At 35.2% G+C, this 8178-nt stretch overlaps 1 long non-coding RNA gene across 1 annotated transcript; it reads right to left on the bottom strand.

The window, feature by feature from the left end:
* Nucleotides 1-6393: 6393 nt before the first annotated feature.
* On the bottom strand, nucleotides 6394-6866 carry LOC121980294. Its single transcript, XR_006111483.1, has 3 exons — nucleotides 6809-6866; nucleotides 6598-6727; nucleotides 6394-6529 (listed from the first exon to the last, which is right to left on the bottom strand). It is a non-coding gene; the product is annotated as an uncharacterized LOC121980294 (long non-coding RNA).
* Between the last annotated feature and the right edge of the window lie 1312 nt (nucleotides 6867-8178).

Here is an 8178-nt window from a genome sequence, read left to right on the forward strand (position 1 = left end):
AGAAGTGTGAAAAGATTGAGTGTAGCTGTAGAAAATATGAATTTGTTGGAATTTTGTGGTCTCATATCCTAAAAATATTTACGTGGAAAAATATCATGAAGATTCCAAGTGATTATGTATTGAAAAGGCGGACAAGAAAAGCAAAAATTGGATATTTTGGAGTTAATGATTCAATGGCTAACAATGCTAGTTTGGATCCAAAAGTACTTCAAAACATGTGTTACAAAGAGTTGTGTGGGTTGAATGTTCAATTTGTTACCAAGGCAGCAGAAAGGGATGACACTTACATGTTTGTTAAAGATGCTATGTTGAGCTTGTGTAAGATGGCGGATGATAAGTTACAAGGTAATGAATCAAATGTTCAATAATCAAATGTGAGCCAAGCATCCTAGGAATTTGATTATGGTGAAGGGAACTCTACTAGAGTAAAAGGGATTAAAATGAAGAAAAAAACGGTGTCAGGTAAGAGATTGAAAGGTGGGTTAGAGAAGATTTCAAGGAAAAGAAAAGCAACTAGGAGAACAAACCAAGCTTCATCAATTGTAATGGTTTCTATTCCATAACTTCGCAAATTTTGTTTATTTGGTATTATTTGTTGTTAAATTTGAATAACTTAAATCATTCTATTTTTTTATAACACAAGGTATAGATCAAACTATTTCCAACGTGGCTAGCGTACAATGTGACCAAATCAATCATCAAGTTGGTATTGTTAGGATGTATACTAAAAGCCTAGCTTTTGGTATAAACATTTATCTAGAAATAAGAATCACATTGGTCAAATGTCTACATTTATGATAAATTTAGTTGTTCAATTAATTTATATTGTAGATAACATGGTGTGTGGTGTCACACACAGAGGATCATGTTATCAGTACCTTATAAATTATAAACAGTAGCTCACGACCAAAATGGAAAGGAACAAACCATTGTAAGGTCGTAGTATAATTAGGAATTAGTTTATCTTAACTATATAATTACACTAGTACACTTAGAGTGTATTGAGTAGGACCATTAGAGGTCGTTTCTTTTATACTGACTTTATAAAGAAACAAAGACCTCAGTTATTATGGAAGTGTGTGCTCTTAATCCTAATATAATAACAAGCACATATATTTGATATTTATTTCTTTAATTTATCAATGAGTGAGATTTAGTTCGATGAATCAATAAGCCCGATAAGTTGAGAAATGATATCACTTATAGTGTGTGTTGTTGATTATAGAAGGAAACTGTGTCCTAGAGATACTAGGTTGATAATGTCCCCAAGAGGAGCTCATAAGGATTGTCATGTTAAACCCTGCAGATGGACTTAGTCCGACATGATGATAAGGTTGAGTGGTACTACTCTTGGATTAAGATATTAATTAAATGAGTTGTCAGTAACTCACTTAATTAGTGGACATTCGACATCTTAAACACAGGGAGACTAACACACTCATAATAAGAAGGAGCCCAAAAATGTAATTTGGGATTGGTGCGGTAGTTCAATAATAGTTCTCTAGTGGAATGAATTATTATTGATAAAATTAAGTTGTGTGTTCGGGGCGAACACGGGATGCTTAATTTTATCGGGAGACCAAAACCAATTCCTCCTCTCGGTCCCTATCGTAGCCTCTTATTTATAGAGTACTATACCCACCTATACCCACCTTCTATACCCATCTAAAGGGGACCGGCCAAGCTAGCTTGGAATCAAGCTAGGGCCGGCCTAAGCATGGTTTAGGGTGGCCGGCCCTAGCTTGAACCCAGGGGCCGGCCATAATTAAATTAAAAAGGATTTTAATTTTAATTTTTATTATGTGGAAGATATAATTTATTAAAGAGAATTAAAATTAAAATATCTCTCTTAAAAGGATCTACAAAAGATTAAAGAAAGATATTAGATCTCTTTCCTTATTTGTAGATTGGAAAGATATTTTATTTTTTCTCTTTAAAAATTATTCACATGATTGAAAATTAAAATTATAGAAATTTCTTTTTATCAACCATAAAGGGATTTTAAAGGAAATTTTATTTTTTAAAAAAATTTCTAAAGACAAATAAGGAAGTTTTAATTGTTGATTAAAAATTGGCTTATTTGTTCTCCATGAGGTGGCCGACCACAATTCAATTAATTAGGAAATTTTATTTATTTTTTCTTAATTAATTATTGTCAAATAAAGTTAAGGAAATTTATTATAAATAAATTTCCTTATTTGACAAAGCCAAGGAATATAAAAGAAGGGGTAGGGGTGCCTTCATGAGGTACAACTTCTATTATTTCTCTTCCTCTCTTATTCTTTGGTGTGGCCGACCATCTTCTCTTTTCCTCTTCCTCTTTGTGGTGGCCGAACCTCTCTCTCTTCCTTTGGAGCTTTTGTGGTGGCCGGATACTACTTGGAGAAGAAGAAGAAGAAGGAGAGAAAGCTTGCATCCCTTGGAGCTTGGTTGGTGTTTTTCTTTCATCCTTGGTGAAGCTTTCTTTGTGTTGGCCGAACCTAGCTAGGAGGAGAAGAAGGTTCATTGGTGGTTTCTCATCTCGGAAGATCGTTACCGACACAACGTCCGAGGTTAGAAGAGGAATACGGTAGAAGGTCAAGAGGTTTTTTCTAAAAGGTATAACTAGTAATTTATTTTCCGCATCATGCTAGTTATTTATGGAAATAATACCAAATACAAGAGGCTTACGTTCTAGTATTTCGAATATGTTTTCGAAGTTGTGTTCTTTTGTTTTATTTTTCCTTGTGATTTGATTGTTCTTTTCGGTTAACCTAAAGTTATTTTAGGAAATTAAATATTAAATTTCTATAAAAGGTTTTGTCTAGTCGGTGGTGGTTGCTCCCATATCCAAGAAGGCCATGTGTCTCGCCACGTTAGTACTGGGAACCAATTATGGAAATTAATATTTAATGGAATTAATAACTTAAGGTGATTTGGGTCGAACGTGTTAAGTTCCGCAGGAGATCCAAGTCAAAACCTAAAAGAACAAATAGATTAAGTTTTGGATCAAACGTGTTAAGTTCCGCAGGCGATCCAAAATTTAATTTAAAAGAACACATGGTAGCTAGGAAAAGGTTCAGACCTTTGTACAAAATTTTTGTACAGTGGAACCTCTAGGCTTTCCGAGTAGCAACCAACAATTGGTATCAGAGCTAGGGTTTTGCTTCTGTGTATTTGGTATTAGTTTAATTATGCACATGTCATACATAATTTAGGCAGGATAATAGTAGGATGTGCTAACTTTGTGGATGCAGGATCTAACTATTATGGCTTATAGTTATTATGTGTATGATTGGACCCTTGGACATGTCAAGGGCATTTTATTGTGTGTGCATGATTGTATTATAAAATACAGCAGGAGCTGTATTTAGTTTTATTAGGATTTTATTTTTTGATCTAGTTATATGTACATTCCTTTTATGGAATATAGGATCGATGGATGTAAATTTTATTTTATGTTCGATCTAGTTTACATGTACATTCCTTCGAGGAATATAGGATCGAAAAATATAAAATTCTATTTATGTCGTGAATCGAATCTTGTAAGGCGTGGAACCTTTTGAGGACCAGAGGCGCAGCGGAACAAGGAGCAAGATGGATGCGACAACTAGACCCGGTGGCGGTGGCCAAAGATGGCAGCAGCTAGGGTTGGAGACACACGGAGGACAGCAATAGATAAAAGCCATAATAGTTGAAAATTAGTTTTTATATTTATTACTTTTATATTGTGCTGTGTGTGCATGTTAGTATACATGACTAGTAGGCTAGCATAGTTAAAATTCCTCGTTTATAAATAACTAAGTGGGAGAGGGATTTTTTAAATAAATTTCATGGTCTCCATTACTGGTTTGTAAGTGATGCAAACAAGCTTGCGCGTTGGCTCTGAGTGCCTTCCTCCATAACGGATGAGCTTGTTTGTGGATCACTAGAACAGACTTCCATTTTGGATGACTATAGGAAGTTAATTAAGAGCGTGTGATCTTCCCCAACGGAAGGGGCATAATCTTATTAATGGACTTAGTGTCAAGTAATGGTATACACTTAGACACATCTAATAGTATCCTCCCCATCGGAGTCACTGCTATTATTTGTGTGACCAAAAGACACCAACTATTAATTTGTCATAAAACTAGGTTGACAAGATAATAAAATTAAAGGGTTAAAACCCCTCTTACAAATGATTGATTTTGTATACGTCCACACTAACGTGGCATACAAAATTAACGGTGTTTGAGATAATTTTATTTGTCATAAAGTTACGTTGACAAGATAGTTAATGGGTAAAACCCTCCTCTTACAAATGTTGATTTTGTATACGTCCACACTAACGTGGCATGCAAAATTCACGGTGTTTTGAGGTGTTGGTAAATTTAAATAGTATTGTTAGAGGAATCAATATTATTTTAAATTTAGAGTCTTGCACTACAAAAAATACCATTATTACCGACTGAATTTTCCGTCGGTATTCCGTCGGTATATGACATTACCGACGGAATACCGACGGAATTTATGATATCGGAAGTATTTTGGTCGGCATTCACTTTACCGACGGAAAAGGATATCCGTCGGTAATTACCGACGGAATTACATATTCAGTCGGTATATTACCGACTGACTTTCTTGCCCGTCGGTAAAAAAATCAAACGACGGTAAACGGAGCTTACCGACGGAATTACGGATTCCGTCGGCAAACCCCGATGGAATCCGTACTTTCGTCGGCAAACACCGACGGAATCCGTAATTCCCTCGATAAACCCCGACGGAAACAACTATTCCGTCGGCATTTGCCGACGGAATTAACGATTCCGTCGGGGTTTGCCGACGGAATCAAAGATTCCGTCGGTAATATATCACAAAAAACACTGTACTTTTCGATAATATACCGACGGAATTATAGTTTCCGTCGGTAAAAAACTGGAAAAAATTTGAAATCCTGCCCCTGTTTTGCTAGTTTCCCATATACAAATTTAATACAAATATAAACCATCACAGGCGATGGTATCACAAACACAATCCACACAATATATTCACAACATACAACAACAAGATCACAATATAAATCAATCCACAATCTCCAAAATACAACATACAACAAATATATAAACATAACTGAATGACAAATAGAAAATCTCCAAACTATAATAAAATCTAAGTATCAAGTTCTCACAATCAAAAGTATCTAAAAGTATACAAGTGAACGACAAATACAAAATATCCAAAATACATACCATGATACATCACTTATACATATATCCGAATATAATCCTGTAAAAGTCAAATATAATAGATTATGATTAGAATAAATCGATGCAAATGTAATATAACTCAAACATTGTTATATATAACTAATTTTACTTGTAAAAAAAAATACCTGGATTATATTTTGGATAACCAATAATAGTGGTGATGGTGAATGTATCAGTATGAACTCCTGAAAAATATAAAACACTTTAAGATAAACATCTAATAATATCCCAATACAATAAATATATTTGACTTAATGAATTTCTAAAAAAAATCAAGTTATAGTTAAACATACCTCAACAAAATCTAATCATCAGCGGGGTCCGATGGGTCCAGGGTCTCCTCTGACTGGGGCTGCTGTGATGGGTCCCATCGTGCAATGATTGCTTGCATCTGGGCCAATGCCTGCTCCTGTGCAACCCACTTCTTCTCCCACTTCTGATCCATGGTAGTCATCTGAGTCTTCAAGTCTTGGTTTTCTTTTCTTAATGACTCCACCTCAGAAGAAGAAGAAGAGGAACTCGCACGGCCCCTAGGAGTCCTCAAGCGATCAAATACCACCTTGGCCTGGGAACCAAGGCCGTAGAGGGAGGAGTTCTTTGTCCTTCCACCCACAACATCATAATAAATTTCATTTATTTCCTGGGTGGATAGATCCTGTGACTCCCCTCCCTCTACTGGTGGCTGAGATGCCTGAGCAACCCTGCTTGTCATTTCCTCCTGTGTAGAAAAAATATACAATTTATATATTATACACAATTATTAAAGCTAATTAATCATTATTAAAGATTAAATATAAATTGCAAGTTAATAATTCAAACCCCAATGTTCTTTGATCGATCATCAATATATGTGCCATCCTTTCTCTGGTGAGTTTTGAGAAAGATCTCCAAGCAAGTGGGTTGTCTTTCTAAAGAACGCTCCTGCATGCACAAATAAATTTGACTAAAATTATACAAGTTCATTAATAAATAAAAATTTAATTTATATAACTTTAAATTAAAATCACCAGATCCATAGCGTGCTCAACAATGGATCGAGATCCCGATGTATGCCGAGCGGATCCAGTACTCGGGCCACCTGGCTCTGTATTCCTATTCGCTCGAGCTTTTAGAGCCTTTGTCTGCCATATTTCTGCGGACCCAGTGGGCTTCACAGTACTCCCCTTCTCGTCGGATACATAAGCAGGCCGTGTGCCATCCTTTCTCACATAGTATAATAGGTCTTTGTACAACTTGGCACAATAAATATTCCAAGTTTTTGCAAATTCTACCTCGTGCCCCTCCTCCCATGTATATTTTTTCTGCAATTTAAAAATAAAATTTTAGAATAATAAAGGATAAATATAATGTACACATTCAATTTACTTACCACAAATTCTTGATAATAGAAATCCTTAGTTCCAGCATCTATATGTCTCCATGTAGTCCCAGATATGCAGACTCTTTCCTTAAATTTCCGTGTGATATATGTGGATACTCGATGGCCGTCGGGAGTAAACCTACATATAAGCAATATTAAGACATAAGATATATGTTATAAATAAAGAACTTGAATTACTAATAATAAAAAAAATACTTACGACTCTCCAACAACCCTAAGTACGGTGGATCCACGGAGTGGTGCTGGAAGATCTGCCATGATACCTTATATCTACAAAAACATATTACAGCACATCATAATAAGTCTTTAATAACATGATAAATAAGCAACAAAACATGATTAAAGCATAACTTACTAGATGAATATAATGCTAAAATTTAATCAATTCTAGACTCTGGAAGCATTTCTACTCAACATTAACAGTTTGTAAGTCATCGTCGCTAGACTCTGTTAGTTCAACAAAATCCTCACTGCTGGATTTCTCTCCATCATCTATCTCCTCGTCAGTGGCATTACCATCTACAAGTAATTGTGATGTAGATTGGATTTGTGAATCAACCGAATGTCTCTCTACTTCGTCATTCTGAAATGCATCATGATTTTGAGCAGTAATAGTGTTCGGCATTTCTATGGTAGAACGAGACTTCAATCGACAAACAGACAACCATTCACTAGCTCTTCTTCTCTTCGTAGGATATTCAAGATAAAGCACCTGACCCGCTTGTATTGCAAAAATGAAAGGTTCAAACTTATTGAACATTCTGTTTGCATTAACCTCTACTAAATTATAATTTGGATGTATTCTGGTACCTGTTCTTGGGGTTGGATCATACCATGAACATTTGAACAACACACACCTTTTATCGGTAATGCAGGATACTCAACCTCTATAATTTCCTCAAGTCTACCATAGTAATCAAACTCAGTGTTATTGATGTCGATAGATCCTTTAACGCAGACACCAGAATTAAAAGTTAATCTCTGCGAATCTCGTTGTCTCACATGGAATTTGAGACCATTAACATAGTAACCCGAATAGACCATTATTTGGCGTAGGGGTCCAGATGCAAGATTCAATATTCTATCATCTTGTACATTAGATATTCTTCGATCTTTCACCTATCAAAATAGTAATACGAAAAATTAGGACCGAATTTATTTTAATAAAGAATTATGAAAATTTCTCTAACTCACATATATTTGAAACCATAATGCAAATTCGGTCTCTAACTTTTCAGCAACCTCACTTGCAGTCATTGATGGATTTTGAAGATGTAATTGTTGCTCATACAAGCTTTGAAAAAAGGTAATTATAAGAAAATTAGGATATCAAGCAATTAACTACAACGAAATAAAAGCTTGATTAGAGAAGTTAACTTACTTTATGTATGGTTTGACCTCATCATAGTTTAAGAGTATGTATGTTCTTGCAGCATGATATTCTTGTTGAGTTAACCATCTAGAAACAGATGCACCCATTGGTTTACTAGAAAATTTGAAAATAGCAAGCATCGATGGGTCTATATTCTGAGTATCATCGAATTTCTAGGACATTTCGGTGTCTGGTTT

The sequence above is a fragment of the Zingiber officinale genome, chromosome 1B, assembly GCF_018446385.1.
Source record: "Zingiber officinale cultivar Zhangliang chromosome 1B, Zo_v1.1, whole genome shotgun sequence".
Taxonomy (NCBI): Eukaryota; Viridiplantae; Streptophyta; class Magnoliopsida; order Zingiberales; family Zingiberaceae; genus Zingiber; species Zingiber officinale.